At 38.7% G+C, this 27,028-nt stretch overlaps 1 pseudogene; it reads left to right on the top strand.

Moving 5' to 3' along the window:
- The first annotated feature begins 18,808 nt into the window (after positions 1-18,808).
- On the top strand, positions 18,809-24,690 carry LOC148935677 (uncharacterized; annotated as a pseudogene).
- The last annotated feature ends 2,338 nt before the right edge of the window (positions 24,691-27,028 follow it).

Raw genomic sequence — 27,028 nt, 5'->3', positions numbered from 1 at the left:
TCGTTCGACGTTTCGCTGTCGGATTCGGTCTTGCCGGATGACGGTTTCAAGTCCTGGAGCTGATCGTGCCGATGCCATTTCCGTTTACTCCGTAATTATAGATTACGGAAGAAATGGCTGCCTCCAGGGGCCCGAGTATCAAGACGCGAGTTTCGCGTTAAACGTGTATGGAGAGGGAGTCGTGCTTCCACATCCACTCTCCGATCTCAGGTCGCCAGTCCCGTCGCCTTAGATCATAATTCCGCGCTTGCTATTGAAAGGTTCGCGCTAGATTAATGCGGACGATCTCGTACGCGTCTGCGAGCCGCTGACATAAAGCGTCGGATTTTGCATTGACGACGGTGGGTTGGTTTGCGCTGACGAACGAGCACGACCGAAATTTAGGTATGCCTGCGAATATCCGGTGGCGTCATTTGAAGCGGTGTTAAATGTGAACTGTAATTTGGTCAACGTTTCATCCCACTTTTTCTGATTGCGTCCCATATACTGCGCGATCATTGTCTTTATAATCCGGTTTACGGTCGTTTGGTCGGGTTGCAGTGTGGAGTGTAAGCGGGGGTGAACCGATGCTTTATCCCGAATGTGCTGAGAAGTTGTTCGACTTTCTTCGTCTTGAATTGTGTGTCATTGTCGCTTAAAATCTCGGTCGGGCAGCCGTGTCGAAATATAATCGCTTCCGCGGTTCTGGCGACGGATTCAGCGGTGGCGCGGCGGAGGGGACGAATCTCGAGCCACTTTGTAAAACAGTCCTCCATATTTAGGACCCACGTATGTCCGCGGAGGGAGCGCGGTAAGGGCCCGATTAAGTCGAGTGTCATTTGCTGCCACGGGCGGTCGAGTGCGGTTGCGTGCATAGTTCCGGGCGGGTGCCGGGTCGGCACTTTATACGCGAGGCAGTTCTCGCATGAGCGCACGTACTGCGCGATGTCGCGGTACATCCCCGGCCAATAGTAGCGGCACGCAATGCGTGTGATGATTTTTGCCACCTCTAGGTGTTCGGCGGTCAGGGCGTCGTGAAATCGGTGCAGAATGTTTCGCCGCATCCCGCTCGGCACGCACTCTTTCCATTGAGTCTCGCATGATACGTCGTGGAAGTTCAACTCGTAGAATACGTGGCGGTATAATCGTCGCGGATCGTAAAATCCAGAAATCGATCGGGATCGCGCATTATTCGGTCCCACGTGTGGCGGTACCACTGGCAGTGGGGATGTGATACGGCGAAGATTGGCGAGATAAAGCGTCGGCGATCCGGTTTAACATGCCCTTCCGGTATCGAATTTCAAACGCATATTGTTGTCGAATCTCCATCGTCCTAGCCAACCGGACGGTGATTCGAGCTGCTGTAACCATTTCAGAGCTTGGTGATTGGTGATCACCGTGAAGTGGTAACCCTCAAGATACCCGCGCATCTTTCGAATCCCCCAGACGACTGCGAAGCACTCTAGCTTGGTTGCGCTGTAATTTTTTTCGGCGCCGTTTAGCGTCCGACTCGCGTACGCGATGACGCGTTCCCCCTCCAGAAAATATTGCGTGAGTACGACCCCGAGGCCGACGATACTCGCGTTTGAAGGGTGAACGGCCGTTCGAAATCGGGACAGGCCAGCATTGAAGCGGTCGTTAGGATCTTCTTTAAAGCGTCAAATGCGCCTTGTTCCTCTTCCTCCCATTTCCATCACGTGTTTTTCCGTGTTAATGCGGTTAGTAGTGCAAAATCCTAATGAACCAGGAGGCCACCTTGAGAAACTGCCGGCTGTGTTTTATGATCTGCGGGGTGGACTAATCGGCGATCGCGGTAATTTTTTCGGGGTCGGTTTTTATCCCTTCACGATTTACGATATGTCCGAGATATCGTAATTCCGGTACGCAGAATCGACACTTTTCGCGATTTATGCGGAGTCGGGCTGCACGCAGTCGGCGAAAGACTTCGCGCAGACGCTGTCTGTGGTTCGGCAAATGTCTGGCTGGCAACGATGATGTCCAGATAGGCGAACACGTGAGGCTCTAGTTTGGATCCGATGATGCGGTCGAGCAATCGTTGGAAAGTTGCCGGGGCTGCAAGCCGAATGGCATGATTATGAAGTGCATCAGCCCTCGGCCCGGCACGATGCGATGGCATAAATGCGGTGATCGGTCTGCTGCTGGGAGCAAGCGATCACCTGCCAGTAACCGTTCTTCAGATCGGTAGTAGACAGGTACTTTGCTCCGCGTAGTTTGTCCAATGTGGCGGAAATCTGTGGCAACGGATAGGCGTCGCGTTCGGTAAATAACGGAATTCACCTTACGGAAATCGATACAGAATCGGTTTTTTCCGTCTTTTTTTCGGACCACGACGATCGGAGAGCTCCACGCGCTTGTTGACGGTTCAATTATATCCCATCCTGCAGCATTTTATCGACTTCCGCGTCAATGATCACTTGCATTGCCGGATTCCGCGGTCAGTATCTTTGCTTGATCGGCGTCGGATCGGTGAGTTTAATTCGGTGTTCGTTTAATTCGGTCAGTCTACGGACGTTGTCAAATTTCTTCAGTTCCTCCTCGAGAAATATTCGGAGTTGTTCATCCTCCGGAGATCGGACAACTTTGCTTTGTTGATGTTGTTTCGGACGCGATGATGTATGGCAGCGATGGTCACAGGATAATTCCCGATCCTGCCCGTTGTGCTGACTTGCGTCCCGTCCACGAGCCGCACTTGACTGTGTTTGGCGGTCGGCATGAAGCGGAGTTGTTTTAAGGAACGCGCGGTCTTTTAGTCAATGAACGATAATTCCGATCCGGTGTCGATCATCGCCTCTATAGGATGGTCGCGCACGTGTACGGTCAGGTGCGGCCGCGGGGTGTAGTTTACGGCTGGGATCGAGACGCGGCCGCGGTGTTCTCGATCCGTCTGGCGTTTCCTAGTGGATGACAATCGCACGTGAATACCCCGTCTTTTCCGCATTGGGAGCAGAATCTTACAGGCGGTCGTCGGCATTCAAAGCGCGTATATCCGTGTTGTCGGCATCGCCAACAGTGGTCGCGGGCATTATTGATGATCACGATCGTGTTAGTTTTCGCGTTGATATCCCCGCGGTGTTCGATGGTCCGTAACGTTTGTCGCTGCTTCTGTATTCCCTCGTACTCGGTCGCCCGAATCTGTAGGGTTCGCGGCATCCTCCCGACGGATATAAATCTTGTAGTCCAGATGCAGATTGGTAGGTCGATCTATGCCCGCTCTCCAAAATTTCCTGCGCGACGCATGAGCGTCTGTAAGGCTGTGACGTACTGCGCGTACGTCTCACCGGGTGCGGGAGTAAATCTCGTGTAATGCGGCGGTTCTTTCCGATTGTGGGCAGAATTGTGCAAAGAAATCTTGTCGGAACGCTTCCCACGCGGGCCAGTATTGGCGATTGTTCCGATGCCACATCGCGTCGTATCAAGGCGGGTATGCCGGTTAACAGTTGTTGCTCGATAAAGCCGCACGTATCGCCGAGTTCCTCGATCCGCTTCAGAAACCCGATCGGATCGCATCCGTCAAAGAAACAGTCCCATTTGACGTATCTGACTCATGATTTCGGCCGGTCGTGGCAGCTCAGGTATACGAATCTGGAATTCGGGAGGCACGGAGTATACGGGTGAGGCTACGGGTGGCTCAAGAGATGTTCCCGGGTTGTTGCGCATGCACCTACGAAGGCGCTGTCATAACGCTTCTATGGGCGCGGCGGTATTTTGGTGTATTTGTCCGAGCCGTTCTTGCAGCTCGGCCTTGGATAATCGGTCTAGCCCATCGGCCATTTCGCTTCCGCTTCCTGTCTCTGTGATCTTTTTATTCTCCGGTCCCTGTTCGGGCGCCATAAAACGGTCTCGCTTTCCCGCGCTGATAGCGATCAGTCGGTTACCAGGAGGGGGAGGCGAGGACGTTGGAGACAGAAATTTGGTTATCAATTTGATCGAGTTGTTAGGCAATAATTATATGATAACAATGGTTTGTTCAGTCAAAGAAAGATTAACAGTGGTTGTGCAATGGAATGCACAAATCTTCGCGAACAGAATTAGCTGTGAACGGGCGAGACGGTGATCGGCGCGTGTGTACTGTTTTGATACAAATGAGGTATCGCTCCGGCGGTCGGCGCGATACTGGTTGCTGCGCGGAATTCGGGGGCGCGGGACGCGCGCGGTGACGACGATGTCACGTAGATGCTCGTCGCGGATCTTTAAATCTGCGGTGATTTAAAGCGCGTACGCGTGTTGCGGGCGTTGTCGCGAGGGTGAGATGTTCGCGAGGTATTTGTTCAGATCGGAGAACAGGTGGCCCGTTTCCCTGCTGAAAGAGCTCGGCGGATGGGAGAGGGGGGGTGTATCCATGATCTGTCTTGTGAGTGCCGAGTGAACTCGGCCAGCCGGGGAGAGCCCTAGTTGTGACGGAAGATGGAGATGTCGGTGCCGAATGAATTCGGCCTACCGGGGTGTATCCTGGTGCTCGGAATTGGTCGGTGGTATCGGGGAGTATCCCGATACCCGGTGGTGAAGTTCGGAGACGGCGGAGTCAGATCGAGCGAACTCGATGCGCTGGGGAGACTCCCAGCTCTCGGCTTGGAAAGACTTCGGAGACGGCTTTCGACCACGCCAAGCAAACTTGGTTGAGAAGAGCCCCAACAAAACTCAAGCTTTTTACCAGACTTCGGTTCGGATACTCGCTTTTTCGTGCTCTCAGAAGGCGAGCGTGGAACAGAATGATTTCCTGTGGAAAGCCTCTTTATACCTGAGATCGACCTCGGTATTTTTCGGTCGGATCGGTCGAATTGGTCGATCGGGGTTAGCATCCCTTTCCCCAGGAGCGGAAAAAAGGATATAATTTGTTTTTTGAGATGATAAGGAATCAGAGCGGGGGATGTGAAAGAGTAGGAAAGGAACTCGGTGGTAAGGTAACGGCGCGGCGCGGGATCGGTTACGCGCTTATAAATGCGGTCGTGGCGCGGTGCGGGACGCTCGCTCGCTTGCGTGGCGCGGTGTCGATGCGGTGCGGGGCGCATCCACGCTCGGTGGTACGTAGTGCGGTGTGGGCACGCTAGCGCTTGCTGGCGCGGCGCGTGATGCGACGCGGGGGGAATACCACAAAAATAATCATATTTATGCGGTATTCCCGTACTCTGCTTCGACGCTTCGGAATTCGCGAATATTACAGATTAAAAGGATGCATGAATACCTCTTGCGGCCACTTCGCCTAATGTTCGGCGGTCCCCGACGGATGGTCGATCGGGGGAAAGTCGGAGGAGGAACGGAGCGGAGGGATGCGCTCCGTTACAATTCTCTTCGTTGAGTATCTCGCTTGCGCTATCCATTGTAGCACGCTTCTCATCCCACCACCTTGTTGGGTTCGCCACCCGTTCGGCAGCGCACTGCTAGTATAAGTAATTATTTTCCTATATGACATTACATTTAATACATTTTACAAATATATAATAGATAATTTATTTTTCTTTTACATACTCTCCTTTTACGTTTTCATTTTTTTTTTCATTTTCTTTTCTTTATTCATCATAAAGTAGATAAATTAATAAAAAATTAATCTTGAAATTCATAAATTTGAAATTTATTTTCAACTTCAAGTAATTATTTTTTGAAATACACATCATAGATGAAACATTATACATGCTTGCTACTTTCTTTATGACATATGTTTTTTTTTATTAATAAAATATTTATTGTAATTTCATACATTTATAATGGAATTTAAAAAAATCAAAATAGCGATTTATGTGTCTCCCGCTTCTAAGTTTTGCACTACCGCCGTCCTCTGATTGCTGGCGATCGTCGCACTTTGATTCACTGATAGAAAAGCGTCGACTCGTACTGTCTTATTTACTGTCGCACTTTGATCTACAGATAACGGCATTGCCAAATACCATATTGTGGAAGGCACTTGGTGCGATTACCCCAGCTAAAGCGAGTAATGCCGCCAATCCTGATAAAGCGGGCGGTACCGATAAATGTATCCCGACGACGCTAGCTGGAATCGAACCCGCGACCCCACGATGACAGGCGTAGCAATTTTTCACGGAGTTACATGGATCACTATGCGTGTTCTTTTTAAAAAACGATATTTCCGTTACATGCAAACTTTTATAAAATTATTAATTTATTTTTCTGTAATCTCTTTTAATAAATCGTCAATTTTTAAATAAATGATTTAATAAATTTTATTACTATTTTTATTTTTTATTATTTATTATTTATAAATAACAGAGAAAGTTTCCGGCCTATAGACTACCTATTTTGCAAAACTTTTGCTAGAATGTAATATATCAGGAGACACAGTGTCTCGGATGTCAAGTCAATCGAGAACACTACTGTGTGACTTTACGCGAGTCGGCGAAATGCGAGCATCCGAAATTATTGGATCTTAATAATGGCTAAACTGATCAAGTTCTAAGTAGGCTTGAATTCGACTTGCATAATAAAAGTATTTTATTTTTCTGCTACATGCCCTACGAGTGGAGATATTACTAGACAAAATCCGATTTAAAAATTTTTACTTTAAAAAACGTCATTGTCATTATCATCGATGCCTTTGCAATTTTTGTCGCGAGATGTCATTATTAATTTTATCGACCTAGCGGATCATCAGATTGATAAGTCAGGGTCACTGTAGGATCTAGTGAATCAATGTCCTGCAGTAATCCAGATTTATCGACCTGATCCGCAGAGTTGATAACTGATAACGTAATAAATATGCTGCATCAAAACGGACACATCAGCAATATATCTAATAAACACATTAATTTTTTTTATTTGTTCCATCTTTCTTCTCTCTTTTTCTAATTTAGAAAGAAATGCATAAATTATATTATATCTTCATCATCATATTGTTCATTTGTATCGATTTTTATATCTATATATACATATATTTCGTAACATGTTGTGCTTCGAATTATAAATTATGCTAAGTAATTGGTCGAGTATTCTTCTCGAACAATTACTTGCAATCATAATTCATGTACTTTTAAATGTTTCTAGATTACTACTAATATGTTTCTTTCGATAAGCGCATATTTATCATTATTAATCTTATCGACCTAACGGATCATCAGACTGATGAGTCAGGATCACTGTAGGATCTAGCAAATCATTGACGGGCAGAATACAATACGTTTCGTGTAAAATTGATTAATGTATCTCTAACTACAGTTTCTACTCCTTATGTCACGATTCTGATTGATTATTAATAAATACTTGATTATTAATAAATAATATAGTATAAGAGTAAAAAAAGAGAGTAAGAAAATAGAAAACGAAAGAGTGAGCAAGATAGTATGTTTGTTGCTCTTTTTCCGCGCGGTCAATGTCGTTGAGTTTCACGGTGAGTTTGGTGATAATTTGTTTTGGAGTGTAAATGACTGATGTTTGTATGCCATAATCGGTTATTTTGTAAGTAGGTTCTAAGAAGCAATATAAATACTGTCCTTTTATATACGCGTTTATGCTTTTTTCCAGAACTCAAAGTTAAATATTAAAATCAGATTAGATACTAAAATTTTTTTATTTAAATAAAATTTTATCATTTATTTTGTACTGGTACTCTTTAATTTTTTGTAAAACGTAGGTTGAGTAAAACAATTTTGTGATATAATAATATTTTAAAGCTTAGTAGTAGTAGTAACTACTACTTGGGTTAGAAAAAGAAGAGTCTTGACTGGATAGAAAGATGTACATATAATTTAGTTTTTATTATTATTAAATTCAAGATACTATTACTTGAGTTTTATTTTTTTTAAATAGTGGTATACCAAATATTTATACAATTAAAATACATAATTTGACTAAAGGTGGACTTGTAATTTAATGGACTATAACTTTGCGCTAATTATTGATATAAAATCTTTTATACAAATTTTATACATTATTACAATCATTTGAGAATTTTTTTCGTTTTTTAATAAAAGATAATTTGAGTTAGAATAGGAAACTCTTGAATAAATACAAAGATCACAAAGATACTAGCATTTAGATTTTATTTTTTAGTTTGATCACAATTAGAATAGAGTTAGATATGGCAATTTCGTAACATAACTTTTTCAAAGAATTTCGTAACATAACTTTTTCAAAGAAAAACTACTACCACATAGGGTAGAGTAAAAAGATTCTTCAATGAAGATGCAGAGATACTTACTACTTAGATTTTATTTTTTTAAAATAAAAGATATTGTCAGATTTTATTTTTTAACTTGGTACAACAATTTCTTCTTTTTTTTTAAGCGTCCACTATACTTGACATCCTTTTTTTACCTTTTTTTAAAAAGATATTTTATAGTGATTGGTATAGACATAACAAATATTATTAAAAAATGATATACTTTTCAACCATTGACGAGAAATTTATATGATATAAAGAAGTATCTTATGTACATATTTATCGGTTTACTTATGTATAGAAAGTTACAAAGCAATTAAAATGAATTCGATCATTCGTCGTCCTGTTCTGTAATTTTACAAATTTTAGAATGATAGCAACAATGTTTCCAGAAATCGGCCGCTATACATGAAAGGGAGCAACGCGAGGCACACACACACAAAAGATAAGGCACATACGTTTTCACGTGTGCTCTCAGCGTCTCGGTTACTTTCAGATGGTAGAAAAGAATAGAAATATTATCCTACTCTCTCGCGCTCCATGCGCCGTGAGAAGATACCATCACAGCAAGGGTGAGAGTATAGTATTTCTATTTTCTTCTTGCCCTTCTATTCTCTAATATAATCAAGCATATGAAATAAAAATAAAATTGCATAAGTTGGGCGGTCTTATAGATTTCAATGACGTTGACATATATTGTCAAGGTCATCATTCTGAGTAACAATCAAAAAATTCTAGCCGTCGCTCTACGTATACATTTAAGTTCAACTTTGCATAGAAAGTTGTAAACCCATGTGGAATCCTGTTTTGTGTTAAAAAGTGTATGCGTGGAGTCAGTATGTTCCGCCTCCCCCCCCATGGGAGGCTTCACTATCGAAAGGCATAACTTAACCCAACCTTTATTACAGTGATAAGGATTGGATTAAGTTATTCCTTTCGTTAGTGGAGCCCTCCCCTCATAGGGGGGCGGACATACTGATTCCACGCATACTTTTTAACATAAAACAAGGTTCCACATGGGTTTACAATTGTCTGCATGAAGTTCAATTCAAATCTATATGTTGATACACTGATAAAAATTAAATTTCAAACCATATAAAAAAAATATATAAGTTTGAATACCAAATTACCGATACTACCGATACTAATCTGTGAAAAATGTCGGTAGAAATAAACAACAATTACGATTCAATGTTGAAGGACATGTTTGTTATTGTACGCTTACAGATACCCTGTTTACAGATATCAACGATTTTCACAGATCAGTAGTGTTATGATCACCATCAATATCGTACCGATATATCACCATCATACCGACAATATATATTAGCCAGTCAGGCACTTAAACAACTTTCATACGTGTAAGACAATTACATATTGTAACATGCATTTGCATGAATTTATTAATATGACACAATTTTGATTGTTTATGGAATTTTCTATGTGAGAAGAAAGTTGTACGGAGTGAAATGACATGTCCGAGATGCCAAAATGTATTAATATTAACGAATGTTGCTGAAAATCAATTTTTCATTGTACAAATAAATGTTATAAGATTAAAAATCGAAAACGATAAAGAGTAGTATGTAATTTCAAAATCAGCGCATGGAATATGCTTTGAGCGGGCACATTTAAATCTTCCTACAATTTGTCGATTTATCGGTTATTTTTTTAATGATGCAGCCACCATGACATAGATTTTTAAAAAACGAATTGGAACTTAATAATCATACTGTTGTCGATTGAACAAATTTTTGTCGAGAAGTAAGTAAAATACTGCTTATTATTTATTTATGTTTGCTATTAGGTAATATATTAAATTATAGTTAGTTATTTCAACAATGGCTTGAGAAAGAATAAAAACAAATTGGTGGACCGGACAGGTAAAATAGTAGAACTGGATGAAGCTAAGATAGGCAAGAAAAATACAATACCGGTCATATAATTAGAGGACAGTGAGTTTTTGGCGAAATTGAACGCAATACATAGAATGTATTTATTTTGCCTGTACCAAATCGATCCATCGAAACTCTTTTATCAAAATTATCAAAAAATATGTCGCAGCTGGTTCTATTATCCATACCAAGTGGCGAGCATACGATGTTTTACGTAATGAAAATTACACACATATGACAGTCAATCATACAACTAATTTTGTTGATTCTGAAAGTAGTACTCATACACAAAATATAGAGAGATTGTGGCGAGAGATGCGATCACACATTCCTTGCTATGGCACACGAGATTACTATTTTTCACATTTCGCAGAATTTTTATTTAAAAAAGTACATAATTATAATGAATCGATGCTTTTTTTAACATTTTGAATTCTATGTACCCTTTAAATAATTAATATATTAATTACAATTTATTTCATATGCTTGACTATATTTTATTGTCCTCCTAATATTAATTAATAATAATTATATTAATTAACTTTTTATGATGATTAACTTTTTAACGAAGGACGTTCGACGGATAAAACTTTTTGAAGGTCACTTAGAGTCATAACCTTGACAACGTATGTCAAGGTCAAGGCCATTGGAGAGTGGTTCCCTAATCTTTATTTTTACCACTTGTTATGTCTACTAATATTATGCACGCACCCACGCCTGCATGCCTGCCCGCATGCCCGCACGCCCGCACGATCGCATGCCCGCACGACCGCACGACTGCACGACCGCACGACTACACGACCGCACGACTGCACGCCCGCACGCATGCACGCACGCACGCTATAAATATAGATATAAATAGGATACTCATGTAAATCAAGTACCATATCTGTATTTATAGCGGTGTACGCGCGCGCGCGCGCGCGTGTGTGTGTGTGTGTGTGTGTGTGTGTGTGTGCTGAATAAGTGGATAGAAATTAGTATGGATTACTTGTTGTTACCCCAACATTTTAAAATATATGCTTTTAGAGCTCAAATTAGCATACTATTTAGCCCTCTCTCCCAAATACACACACACACACACATGCACAAGCAAACACATATACACATAAATCTATGTCGAATGTGTAAGTAAATCGCATATTATTATCTAAAATTCCTCAATTTATTATAAAAAACCGATTTGGTACGTTATAAGAATAATGATAAAATACAACATTTCAAACGGCTGTAGCAAAAAAATTAACCATTTTTAAGCTTTGTATCTAAGCAAACATTAATAAGTCAAGAACTACAACACATTAAAATTTCAGCCAGTTTCACAGAGGGCCAAAAACCCGTGGTTTTGTGCGGGGTCCTTTATTAAATTATTTATTTACAAATTAATAACTTATTAAAAGAGATAACAGAAAAATAAATTAATAACTTAGTAAAAGTTTGCTCGTAATGGAAATATCACTTTTTAAAAAAGGCATAGCGATCCATGTGGCTCTGTGGAAAGTTGCTATACCTGTCATCGTGAGGACCCGGGTTCGATTCCAGCCAGTTTCGTCAGGATACATTATCGGTACCGCCCGCTCCATCAGGATATATTTACGGACCAACACCATACGCTCCGTCATACGGACGGGCACCGCTCAACGCTGAAGAATCGCATCCCAAGTTTCTCACGGATGATATTTGGCCGCTATCAGTGAATCATAGGGGTAACGACGGCAGGATCTATCTGCTGATAACAACACCATCGTAACCTGATCCTGCTACCAACGGATCTTGTTATCAGCAGATAGATCAACGTAACGCAAAACTTAAAAGCAGAGTCATATCGATCGCTATTTTGTTTTTTTTTTTTTCATTATGAATATATGAAATTATAAATAAATGCATCTTATTAATAAAAATATTATAATAATATGTAAATATTAATATATTTATCTTTTTTTCCTCTTACTTTTTACTATTTTATTTTTAATATGAGATTTATTATTTTTATTTAAATTTATTTAAATTAATTATATTTTTTTTTAAATCATTGTTTTCACTTTTTGTTCACTTTTTATTATAAATTAAATAAATTGGATATAAAATTAGAAATTTTTAAGTTAATAATTTTTTAATTTGGAATTAATTAACATTAATATAATGATCATTTTGATATTTTTTTGTATTTATCGTGTAAAAATATTTCATTAAATATTATTTCCGGAGTATCAATTAAATTTTGAAAATATAAAGTTATGTAAGTAATTTACTTTATATACATAAAGAAAATGATACAAATCTGCTATGAATAAGAGTATTGAGTAAATGTATATGCAATTGCAATACAGAATGATTGAGTTTTATATAATTGAAAAACATACGTTAGGAAAAAAGTAACGCACATCTGTGATATGTAATATTTTAAAAAATAATTCATTAAAGTTAATTAATTCAAAATCACTGAATTCATTAATTTTTAAATTAATTCATCTATTATATAAGAACATTGAAATTGATTGGTTTCATAAACCCACATTCTCGGGAAGATACATCAATTTTCACTCCCTCGCATCCTCTCGCTCAAAAAAGAGACACTATTGCTGGACACATCGATAGAGCGTTCTTACTGTCTCTCGAAATATCATCAAAAAAACTTGAATTTGGTGATCGCGATTCTGTTAATGAACGATTACTCTCTCAACTTTATCTTTGATCCATTCAAGATTAAAAATTCTATTTAAGCGGGAAGATAGATTGAGCATGCCAAACAGTGCAATTGCAAGGAACAAAATGGTTCATTTTACCTTTTGTTCCGGGAATTGCGATCAAACTTAAAAAAGTTGTTAATGATTTCAACGTGATTTCAAACTCGCGTTCTTTAGTATGAATAAGTTGAGAGACATGATCAGAATTCATAAGGACGCTCTACCAGCACATTTCAAAAGGAATGTTCAAGATCTGCTGCGGCAGTTGTGATGCGTGTTATGTCGGACAAACTATGAGACATTTAAAAACGAGACTGCATGAATATCAGAATCATATACATAGAAACACACGAACACACATTCAGTTATTATCAAGCACAGATTAGATTACGATCATGAATTTGACTGGAACTGTATGAAAATATTAAATTGTGAACGTAATTTGTAGAAACGGCTGATCTCAGAGATGCTTTTTAAGAGACAGAATAATAGCCTGAATTCACAGTCAGATAGACGTGAAGTCTTGCATCACGCATACATTTCCATCTTGAGCAAACTATAACCTCGGTTTTGTTTTGATGACAAGTTGTTGAATTGTATAGTTACCGCGCTCGGTTACTGCCTGAAGCTCAAAGCGTGCGGACGCGCTGTGCGGTGTGCTGCAAACCGTGCTGCACTCCTGTGCGTGCTTTCTCCGGTTTTGATGTGAATTGTGTTCATCTGTTCATAATTAACAATCCCTTAAAGACTTGTCCTGTTCCTTTAAGGATGAAATATATGTACGGTTGATAATTTTAATTAACGATTTTAATATCGATGAGCGCATTGAATGCAGGATCTTATCATTATTTTTATATTCACTGAAGATGACTCAAACTAGAGTTGAAACATTTCTATTATATATTTAAGTTATAATAAAGAATATTAATTATGTACTGTGAACAGCGCTGATTCTCATTTGCCTTATTTACCACATTATATTTAATACCGAGAATCACTTTATTAATATTTAATTTATTATTTTAAAGTGAATAATTAAAAGAAAACGAAAAAAATAATGAAAACGTAATATGCAAAATAACTTTCAATTGATTATATTGTATTTTTGAGAGAAGATATAATTTTGTTGCTATTTTGAAGACATGAATGATATAAATCATATTACAAAGGAGAAATGACATTTACATACATTTTATAAATGTGATTAATTATTTTGTCATAAAAAAGAGAAATATTCATTTATTATATTTGTAACATATTTTTATGCATCGTTCCGCGACTGTCCATCCGCCACCAGTAGTGTCCGACCGACTATCCGTCGGATAAAAGACGCTCTGCGCCATTTTAATCGTTCAATAATTAGATTCGCAAAAGTAATTGCGAGCCGACGGTTGATCATTTAGCATAGCATCGTCGAAATCAACAGAACGGCGCCGAGCGAATTCGAACATAAGAGGGGATCCCGGCTTAGCGAGAGCAATCTCCGAAGTTACCCGAATACTGCCGAAGACAGCCGGAAATAAAAAGAGCGAGCAATTAATTAGAACGATTTGATTATCATTCACGATTCAATCCGAATCGCTCCAAATCCGACCGAATAGCGGATCATGGGCGGTATAAAAAGCTGTTCCTCCGTTCTATCAGACAGATCTTCCTTGGATCGAGACTCGCTCCCACAAGCCGATCTGCGCTCCGCTCCTAGAGAGAAGCTAAGGGTAAAACCGTGGTGAGAGTATCCCGCTATCGCCAAGAAATTCCTGGCTAATGCAAAGGTTCTCTAAGGGTGATTCAGAATAATCCTGTGTCCTTGCAAGGACGTACTCCTGAATTAATTCTGAGATGATTTTTCCTCTATGAAAATTTTGTCCGACGCTTACATTTTAAATTATAAAAGAAAAAAATTAGCGAATAACAAGACGCGTACAGAAGGTAGGCAGAGACGGCACAATTTACCGTCCGACGCAGGCGATTACTACAGGGCGTTCGTTGCGTCGACGTGTTTACCATACGCGATAGTATGCACCTATGCGATTTCTCACTTACTTTCTCTCTCTCTCTCCTCTCTCTCTCTCTCTCTCTCTCTCTCTCATTCACTTACCTTGTAGAGATCTCTATGATATCTTTATACCATTGTAGCTTGACGGATGAATTTCATCGTGGATGAACGATGCCCCATGTGACAGATTTACACACACACACACACACACACACACACACACACACACACACACACACACACACACACACACACAAAAACACGCACGCACGCACGCACGCACGCACGCACGCACGCACGCAAAGAATTATTGAGGAAGTATCGATGTCGCTCTGATAAAAACGTTTTAATAATCGGAGAATTGTTGATTGAAGTCTCGATGTCGCTCTGAGAATGTCCTACAGTCGGTTTATTGATTGAAGTATCGATTGATTCACCTTATTTATACGGTGTTCGTGGGGGATCGATGTCCCCTCTCCGCCCCCTTCATCGAATGGGACATCGCGGTCTGTCGCCGATAGCGGTGCGCGGATCCCAACTTGCCGCGTCCAAAACCTGTTATACTTGAAGCGGCTCAAAGATTATATGAAACCGGAAGCGTATTACCAAAAAGAAAGGACATTGGCAGACATCGTGTTGCAAGAAATTTACGAAACATGGAAACAATCCTTCGTGCTGTTGAGCAAGAACCTGAAACTAGTCGGGACATTGCTCGAGAGCATGAATTATTTTATTCCACCGTCCAAAGAATACTCAAAGAAGAAAAATTACATGCCTATCATTATACTCGCGTGCAAAATTTGCGACAAGAAGACTATCCTCGGAAAAAGAGATTCTGCGAGAATTTAAGAAGAGTAGACGAAGATCGAGAATTTCCTTCTCATGTAATATTCAGTGATGAATCGCTGTTCACACTAGAAGGAATTTTAAATTCGCATAATATGCATATGTGGGTCGACGAGAATCCTCGAGCGATATGACTCAGAAATTATCAAGTTCGTTGGAAACTAAACGTCTGGGCTGGGATTATGGGTATAAAAATATTGGGTCCAGTTATTCTTCCAGAAAGATTAAATAGCGCATCGTATTTGAAATTTTTATCAGAAAATCTGTCGGACTTTTTGGAAGAGATACCATTATTAAACAGAAATAAAATTATATTTTAACAGGACGGTACTGGTCCATATAACGCCAGAATAGTCACAGACTTTTTAAATCAGCAATTTCCTGGTCGTTGGATGGGCCGGTATGGACCGATACCGGCCCATCCAACCAACAGTTGGGCTGCAAGATCCCTAGACCTCAATCCATTAGATTTTTTCTTATGAGGATACTGCAAGGAAATCATTTACAGACAGTTTCCCGAGAATGTCGAAAAACTAAATAACAAACTTCACCATGCCATTTGATCAATCGACAACGAAGTTATGGAGAAAACACAAGAAAATTTATTGAAACGCATAAGAGCTTGCATCAGAAAGGCGAACATTTCGAACATTTATTATGAAAAGAAAAGAAGTCTTCTATAATAATTTATCTGCCCTTTTCAGGGCAACCAAATATTTTATTTCGAGGGATTCTCTTCGAGTTCACAAATTATTAAAAAAAAAAAATCAACAAAAAATCAAATCAATTATGTTCGACAGGTGGACATTACCTGCCAATATTATCTATCGAACTTATCTATTATTACTTGGTATTACGAAGCGTTTCACTATCGGTCATTAACGCGCTGCATCATAATAATAGGCTGACTTATCGATCTGATTTACATTACATTAGGTCGATAAGTTAGATCATTATTATCACTTGGCGAATTAATGCACTTTACTGCACTAAGACCATAATCTGTCTGATTGTTGTCATCAAGCAGAGTCCGCGATGGGTTACGTGCACTGTGTATGTAACGCGTTTTTTGTAATAATTTTCAATTGGCGGGATAATTAACCAGTGGTGAATAACCAGTGGTTAATAGTAGTGACCCGATAGATTTGTTCATAAATGATTTTATCGATCAAGTGCGTGAGTAAATCCGTGAACATGTTGACAATTTATAAAAGAGAACTTCTGATAGATTACTGTGATTACATGCAATGTGTATTTCTTTCTTTCAAGTCATTTTTAACCAGCGAATAATTAATCGATAGTGATTGATAATAACAAACTAATAAATTCGTTCGTAAATAAGTCATTCTATCGATCAAATGTGTGAGTATCAAGTGAGATCAGTCAAGTCAGTGAAAGACTGTGAAAGTCTATATATTGATACGCGATAATTTATTAAAGAAAATAATTCCTGGCTTATTACTCTGTGCGCGCGCGCGCGCGTGTGTGTGTGTGTGTGAATCTCTCCTGTCGTGCACCAGGAGGATTATTTGTATATTTGCCAATGGCCAAAGAGGGTGTCGCCGCTGCAGTCCGACCTGCATCCATCGAGTGAGAGACCAACATCGCTCTGGAGTACCGATCGTGGGGATTCGAAAGAATACATGTATATATATATATATTGTAATATGTGTATATGTATATGTATCATTGTATTATGACGTGTTATTCTAAACACGTTATTTGCGATAAATATCATCACATGCCTCGGTAGTCGAAAGGATAAGATGCCTGCCCGGTAAGCAGGAGATCCAGGTTCGATTCCTGGCTGAGGTGGTATTTTTTCGTAAAAATAATTGCGAGTTTTCACGACTGGTTCGTGGTCGGGCCTCGCCGTGACGCACACCCTCCCTTCTTATTGGAAGCTTGTGTGTGTGTGTGTGTGTGTGTGTGTGTGTGTGTGTGTGTGTGTGTGTGTGTGTGTGTGTGTGTGTGTGTAAATCATGGGATATCGTTCATTTACGATGAAATTCATCCGTCAAGCTACAACGGTATAAAGATATCATAGAGATCTCTACAAGGTAAGTGAATAAAAGAAAGAGAGAGAGAGAGAGAGAGAGAGGAGAGAGAGAAAGAAAGAGAAAGTGTGAGAAATCGCATAGGTGCATACTATCGCGTATGGTAAACACGTCGACGCAGCGAACGCCCTGTAGTAATCGCCTGTGTCGGACGGTGAGTTGTGCTGTCTATCTTCTGTACGCGTCTCGTTATTCGCTAACTTTTTTCTTTTATAATTTAAAATGTAAGCGTCGGACAAAATTTTCATAGAGGAAAAATCGTCTCAGAATTAATTCAGGAGTACGTCCTTGCAAGGATGGGGTTGTTCTGAATCACTCTTATATTTCGAACCGACCGCTGTTTTTCTACAACTGCGAGAAAAACACGAGTTGGAAAAACACGGAGTGTTCTCTATTCCGCCCGGGTAAATCAGTACGCAGTTGCGAACTTCTAAACCGCTCACAGCATCCGCTCAAAGGAACACATCGCCGCAGGTGAGAGTAACCCACCTTCGCCCGGATATTCCCGGCCAATCGCGCTCCGTGAGTTTCCAAGAACAGCGCATCACAGTGATGAGAGTTTCCCGCCACCGCTCGGACGTTCCCGGCTAATCGCTAATCCACACTCGAACCCATCCGAGAAATCGGTTGCTAATTCCTTTTAGCCATCTTTATGCGCCACGATCCACGATAATAGGCTGCTAGCAATCCAATAGATCCGTCGAAGTACCGCCAGTGTACGAATCATACGCGTAAACATTGACGGCCGCGTGATTTACGACCGCCGTTGTTAGGTAACCGCGCCCGCGACGACTCGCGATCGCCTTAAGCAAGCAAAAAACGTGCGAAAACATCGCAGCCATAATCGCCGAAATCTCGCTCCGATAGATGCTGCGATCTGGCCGTGATCTTGTCGTGATCTCGCCGAACAATAAGTCGCCCATAAGTATTCGCGCTATACACATGCTTCATATATATATATATATATATATATATATATATATGTGTGTGTGTCGCGTCATATATATATATATATATATAGTATTCGCGCTATACACACGCGTCATATATATATATATATATATATATATATATATATATGACGCGTGTGTATAGTGCGAATACTTGTGGGCGACTTATTGTTATACACACACACACATATATATATATATATATATATATATATTGTCATATATATATATATATATATATATATATATATATTGCTAAACATCAGCGTTATTTGAGTGTGTAACATCCACATTTCTGGTTTTATATGTTGTTATTTATTTTATTTTATAATAAATTTTATTTATTGTTACTAAAATCTTGAATAATTGCTTCTCCGATCGATGGCGCCAGGTAGTCTGTTGATATCTATCACGCGGAAATAATTATGCTTATCAATCACCCGAGCGTTGTTTCGCAATCGACGGAACATATGTGTAAGTCATCAATTGATCGAAAATCACGATGATTTGTCATGTCAATCACTGATAGGACGAAGTCGATCGGATAATCCTGCAAGCTCCTTGCAAAGCTCTCGTTACCAAAATTCTCAATCAGTCGACCATGATCTTTGCTCATAGAAAGTACACCGTACTCTTGTCGTCAAATTCAGTGCTCTTGTCGTTCTCTATCGCTCTTATTCGTATTCGTTACTAAAACTCGTACTACTAAAACTCGTGTCGTAAGTTATACCTGTTCATTTCACTCATCTCGTAATAACACTATATTTTAATCATTATCATAAGAGACTTTTCAGCGAAGCATTCTGAATCATGGCGAATTCTTGGTTCACATTCTCTCTCGCCACTTCGGGATTCAAGTGCCTTCGAACTCAACAAGAATATTTATTGCGAGTATTCTCAAAGAGCAAATTCTCAGTGACAAGTGCGCGTATCTCAGCTTGACGAAGCAACATGTAATCTTTCGTTAAGTTCGATCAAGATTCGAGCAAAAGCTTGTGAACATTCTCTCAGCACGCTGCGGATCATGCTCTCATCGCGTGATCACACAATTCGTACGAACCGCGCAAACTAGTACGTGTAATTTAACTGGCGAACAGCTATTCTATTTGCTCAAAGTGCAACCATCAAACTCTCTATTCTGTACATTTCGCTGTAAAGGCTAATTCATTAAACTAATGTGATCTATCTCAAGAAATCTCGTCACTCTATCACTCATCGGATCCTCAGTCGAGGGTCGTTCCAGCGAACGGCATCTCAACTCCACACATAAATTTCCTTCGAGCCGGATCAGTAGGTCAATCCTGCTTCGACAAAGAGATATTCTTGAACTTCCATCAGATTAAAGAAACTTGAGCAGCTTAAGCCTGTGAATACTATAAAGTGAGTGAGTCCTCAATCAAAATGGAGGATTTGCTAGCACAATAACATGTGATTATACGTGCCATCGAATGCGCATTGAATAATTTCAAGAAAATCGGCAAATCTAATTAAATTGTTGAACTTGTTCGCCATAGACTCAAGGTGCTAAATAATAATTTCTCACGTTGTGAGCAAACATTCAGATCGGGCAAGAAATTCACCACCTCTGAAAAGTATTTACACAGACAACCAATTCTCATCCTGTGAGAACGCCTACTATGACGCATCCGACTACATGGTCAAAGTCCTCGCTGCGTTGGAGCCGCAGCATCCCTCACCAAATACTTCCGGAAACATGAGCCAAGGACAGTTTACTTTCTCTTCTCAATCCGTTTATCGTCTATTGATCTTCCGAAATTTTCGGGCGAATATCGCGAACGAAAAACCTTCCAAAAAGGTTCGTTTCAAGGCCCTCATTATAGTGAATTGTCAGACATCGTGCGGTCAGTACCTGATCTTTTGCCTTACCGGTTCCGCTCAAGATTTGCTCAAAAACTTCGCTATTATCGATGCTAATTTTAAGATTACCTGGCATTTGCTTGTATCGCGATACGAAAATTCTCGGCGTTTAATACATAATACATAAACATTTACATTCGCTATATACATTATTGCCAGTAAATTCCAAATCTCCGTCGGAACTATCGACATTGCGAGACCAAACGAATCCCGCGATACAGGCTCTTGCCTCATTAAACCGACCTGTTGGTGCCTGGGATGATTGGCTTTATTTAATTACGTCGAAATTAGATAAATCTACGCGAAAGACATGGGAACTTAAACTCGGGAATGAAACCGAGTATTACAAACAATTAGATTCATTTGTCGCTGTTCGTATTCAAGCATTAGAAAATATATTTTCAGAATTTTCGATTAGCTGGAAGAAAACAAAGAAAATGTTCGTTCAAAGTCATGCAGCAAACACGACTCATGCTCAGTGTCCCTGTATGTCAACAGAATCATTTGTTGTCTGCGTGTTCTAAATTCAAAGCCAAATAGTAGCTTAGCGTCGCGATCTTGTAAAGGAATTTCAACATTGCTTTAATTGTCTTAACACGAAAGATACAAAATCGAAATGTACGAGTAAATTTTTGTGTCATTGTCAGCAGAAACATCATACTCTATTGCAAGTCGTCCGCTCAATCTGCATCTGTCGAGACTAAGTCAACTAAGTCAACTTTAAACGAAGTTAAATCTGTTGTTTCAAACTTAATGCCGAAAATAAATCGGTCAAATTCTCAAATTCTTTTGGCAATCGCATGGATTCGGGTGAGCTCGCTATTTTACAGTGCGAGCTCTTTTAGATCAAAGTTCAATAGCCACCTTGATTAGTGAAGATCTTATCAACAATTACATTTGAAGTGCGAGCGAATCTCAGTCGCCATTTCCAGAATTGGAGACACCGCGACGTCAGCTCGACATAGTGCCAATATACAGGTGTCTTCGCGATCTGGTAATGTGCTGGTATACTCCATCAACGCAATCATTCTCAAATTATTAACCAAATACGCGCCGCGACATAATGTCGATCTCTTTTTGTTTTCGTATCTTAGCGATCTAGACATAGTAGATCCTAATTCCTCAAGCTCCTCTCCAATTGAAATCATAATCGGAACCGACTTGTATGGAAATGTCTTGCTTCCTAGTTTACAATCGCATTCTCTCTCTGAACCTATAGCACAAAATATCATTTTTGGATAGCCTCAGGCCCTGTCTCATATTAGTTTCTCTCATATTTCTTCCATTCAAGTGCATTCCTGCTCAGAAATGATACTCTGAGGAGCTTCGTCGCTTCTGAGAAGAACTTCCACGGAAGACGTTCCTTACTCAAGAAGAAAAGCAATGCGAGAATCACTTTCTCGTAAATCATTCATGCAATGAGCAAGATCGGTTCATAATTTAATTGCCTTTCAAAAGCCTTCTCCGTTGAATATCAGAGATTTTCACTTTTCTTCATTTTCTATCTCGACTCGAATGGCGATTCGAAACTCAACGTGAAGTGGCAAAAGAATACCTGCTTTCATGAGCGAATATGAAAGCTTAGGTCATATGGTTCCCGTCCGCGATACAGAACTCGCTCACACATAATTTACATTCCTCACCATGCGGTCATTCGCAATAGCAGCACTACGCCTTCGAGCGGTGTTTAATGCATTAAATCGTACGTCGAACGGATTTTCGTTAAATGATCATCTCTTAGTTGGGTCCAGATTGCAAACCGATCTGATAGTTATCATTCTTCGTTGACATCAGTATCGCTATGTCTATACTGTAGACATTGCTAAAATGTACCGTGAAATTCTCGTCGACGAACGAGATGTCGATTTCCAAAGAATTTTGTGGCGATCAGATGCTTCCCAAAACGTCCAAACCTATCGGTTACTCACTGTCACATATGGAATCGCATGCGCTCCATATCTAGCTTTTCGCGTTCTTAAACAATTAGCTCTAACCGACGCTTCATTTCTGCTCGCTCAATCTGTTCTTCAGCATAACGTCTATGTCAATGATTGCATCTTCGGAGCAGATGATAAACTCATGGCCAAATAAACGCGCAATCAATTAATGACGTTATTAAATCTCGTTGGATTTCATCCGCGAAAATCCAGCAATTGTTTTGATCTCTTCCAAGATATCGATCCGCGTGACCGATTATTAAATAAAATATAATGAATGAATATTTCTCTTCTTTATGACAAGATAATTAATCACATTTATATTTATTTATGGACAAATATCTTTTTCAATTACAAAAAGAAATGATCTCTCTCTCTTTCTCTTTCAAGAATAAAGTTTATATATATATATATATATATATATATACATATGCACACACACACACACACACACACACACACACACACACACACACACACACACACACACACACACACACACACACACACACACACGCACGCACGCACACACGCACGCACGCACGCACGCACACGCACACGCACACGCACACGCACACGCACACGCACACACACACACACACATATTGTGACGTGGCGTCCTGAGACCGCCCGTCATAAGGTTTAGCTATTCCGATTCGGAGTATTTCTGAGTCCTGCGTCCACCTGTTTGAGGAGTGAGAGCGCAAGCGAACTCCGAATAGCACGAACTATATAGGCAATTATGCGAATTTCCTTGTCTCTTTTTTTTTATTTTGTTGCTATCGCTCCGAGTGTGGCTTCCGTAATACTAGATTAAGGTGACGAGATTGGCGATTATCCATGTGCGACCGCCTACCACGACGATCAACGACAACTAAATTCGAGAAGGATGTCGCCATCGGATACAACAAGTAATCAAGTCGTATCATCCTAATGAGTTGCTGATTTCTTTCTCTTCATAAATTCCGTATTGTAGTGCGATGTTTTGTAGGAATTGAGAGGCTAACCCATACAACGCGGGGATCGAAGGGCGACTGAGAGGGGAGGCGCCACTTCTCGCGAGATAGCGAGGAGACTCCCACATAAAGGAAAGCGAGCCAAAGAATACGAGAACGAGTAATCGAGCCGGGAGAGACAGTCATCTCTCACCGAAAGGATCGATTCAAAAGAAGATCTTCGGAAGTCACAAGCTCGGTCAAATAAAGGATCGCCGCCTTCGAATCTCCCACGGGGTCAGCGAAGCGCGGGCCATCTAGGATCCGCGCCGAAATATAGAGGATTTATCGGCTGATCGCGCTGCGACGCTGATCGATATGAAAAGAGGAGATGACGACTATTAGGGTCGCAAGGATCCGCAAGGATACGATACTTTTCATTCGGCGGTAATTACGAGTGAACGCAGGAGCTAGTTGCCGTGAGCCACAAGGATAGTTATCGAGAAAGAGGAGCGAGGAAATGATTACCGTCTGATGAGGCGAATATTATTCTGTCAAGTCGCCAATTTCGCTCGCGGACTCGAGGAATCGCGCGGGACTGGTTCGAGAAAGTTTTCGCGGGGAAAGTGTTTCCCGCGGTCGCGAAAGTGATTGCGCCGTCGCCATTGTTTACCCGGCGAACCGGCCACGTGCCCCCTGTGATAATTGTCGTTGTTTGCGATATCTTTCTCTCGCCCTCGTCACTCACGGAAAGTCCAATTAATTGTAGTATTCGCACGATTTTTGTATGGTTGCCACGCATAGAGTTCACAATTGTAAAAATGAGATAAACTGTGTCGTTTGCAGGTTGTATAAAATTACGTGTTGCAAATAAAATCTGTGTTTTATGTGAGCTCGAACCAGGCGAAAGTATTGTTTGGGTATACCAATTGCCGCGTGTACTTCCGAGTAGTATATCGCACCGTCGCGTTACTCGTTTAACGTGAGGATTTCTGGATGTAACTCTTTTCATTGTCATTGTGAGATTCGAGACTCTTCGACATATATTACACCACGAAAGAACGATCGAGATAAGCGCATGATTCGAGCCGAAATTAAAGACACTCTTATTATTACTTTGATTAATTCTTGTTGCATCACTTTTGATTCCCTCTCTCTCGCGCCCCGTTCCACGAACTCCCCCCTCTACCATCAAATCGAGCTGCCGGATTATCATCTAGCGTATGCGAATTTGAATTTTGCTGTACAAGACCAAGCTTGCGATTTTCTTTCTTGCATGATTGAATAGCACGCACTCGTGCCTGGCGCTCAACATTTAGTAAGTTACATTATGAGAGACCGTCCCCAGGAGCGGCAGTCACAATATACACACACACACACACACACACACACACACATATATATATATATATATATATATATATTGTGTGTGTGTGTGTGTGTGTGTGTGTGTGTGTGTGTGTGTGTACTCGCATTTTAATATTCTTGAGTATTAATTTCTTGAATGATTTGTCACTTGTTCTATATTTGTAAATTATATGAATTATATGATTTGTAAATTATATGAATATAATGAAAGTATAAATAACTTTTAATTAATTATAACAAGAAATAATTTTATGGCTATTTTGAAGAAATTAATAATAGAAATTATATTGTAACAGAGGAATGACATTTACATACATCTTTTAAATATAATTAATTGCCGTTTTGTGAGAAGAGACATGTCGTTTATTTTCATTTTTATTTAATATTCCCAAGAAAAGAGAAAAAGAGATGGTCTTTTTCTTTTATAATCAGTGAAGAAGATATAAAATATTATAGCCCACATAATTGCCGTTCTTTACATATGTGAATAGATATATGTATATCTATAAGCACACTTTTAGTGAATGAAAATGAAACGAAAATGATAAGAAATCAATGAGTCGCCCAAGCGAATCTGAATGAACGGATTAAGCGAATCTCTTTTATTTACAAACAAATAAGACTACATTTAGAAACATCACCCGAGTGCCCCCGCTCCGCTACATCATCTCATCTTTATTTCATTTGGTAAATAATAAAGATAAATATGATATAAAAAGACACTCTTAGTAAGCAATTTTTCTCTTAGTAAACAATATAAAAATATACATATACATAAATATACATAAATATACATATATATAAATATATATAAATATACATATATATAAATTTATATAAATTTATATAATTATATACGAAATATATGTTTATTTTAGTTTCTTTCTTTTATAAAAATTCTATTTGGTACAAAAAAATAATAGTAATCAAAAGAAAACAAAAAATAATTAAAGAAATAATTTTCGCCTAATTTTTTCTTTTATAAAAAGTTAAATTTAAAAATAGGGGAAAAATCGTCCATAATAAAATTAAAAGGATATATCATATATATTCCCAGGAAAAAAAGTTTATATCTAATTATATATAATTATATCACATTAAATATAATTATATATAATTATATATAATGAGATCTATTAATATTACAAATTATATGCAGTTATATCAAAATATTTATAACTCTATATCAAATTATTATATATAAAATTATATTAAAATTTTTTTCAGGTAAAAAGTTTATATCTAATTATATGCAATTATATCAAAAGATTTATAATTCTATATAAAATTATATTGAAATTCTTTTCGGATAAAATATTTAGATCTAATTATATGTAATATATTATATATAATTATATCAAAATATTTATAATTCCATCAATTCCATCAAATTATATGAAATTATATTGAATTTTTTTTTCGAAGAAAAAATTTATATCTAATTAGAAATAATTATATTAAAATGTTTATAACTTCAAATTGAATTATATAAAACTATATTTCTTTTTCAAATAGAAAGATATACATTAAATTATATAAAAATTTATACATAATATATTATGATGTATCAAATTAATATAAATGATAACAAATGAGAGACATTTCCGAGATATTATGAGTTTAGTTATTGTACGATTTATACGTATACTATACATATATACGAATATACACAATTTACGAACACATAATTTTAATCAAATATAAAGGATAAAGGATCTTTAAAGAAAATTTTAAGTTTAATATAATTACATTGGTTTACTTTATTTATTTTATGGAAAATTAATATTTTATATATGAGATTGTTCATATAAATACAAATATTATAAATATTCTTATAAAAATATATTAGTTTTTCATATTTACCACAAAAATGGACCCAAGTTTAAAAACTTGATCTAATTGTATTTAAAAATGTATAATTATATCTAATTATATATATATACATACATACATCCAAATAGCAAGATGACGACATTATGACGATAATTTAAGGTCATTTCTCGTCATTCGACGTCAGTGTACTAAATAATGACATAAAATAAATGTAACATTTATCACGAAATATTATCGTCATTTATAAATTTCATAAATATAATTCATTTTTTTTAACTTATTTTCTGTTAAATAATATCGTCATTTAATCGTCATTTTTAAATCATTTTTAATGAATAAATAATGAAATAACATTATTAATTATCTTTCTTAATTAACTATAATATAACTATAATATAATTAAATAAGAAAAATATTTCCCATATTTAATACAGTTATTAACAAATTCTTTAACAAGTAAATAAAATATATATAACAATTTATAAACATTTTCATAAGAATAATGATTCATATTAAACATAATATAAATTCACGGCTCT

The sequence above is a fragment of the Pogonomyrmex barbatus genome, unplaced genomic scaffold, assembly GCF_055798465.1.
Source record: "Pogonomyrmex barbatus isolate J1 unplaced genomic scaffold, ASM5579846v1 scaffold4, whole genome shotgun sequence".
Lineage (NCBI taxonomy): Eukaryota > Metazoa > Arthropoda > Insecta > Hymenoptera > Formicidae > Pogonomyrmex > Pogonomyrmex barbatus.
Note: the sequence above shows the minus strand (reverse complement) of the source record. Positions and strands in the feature narration are given on the sequence as shown.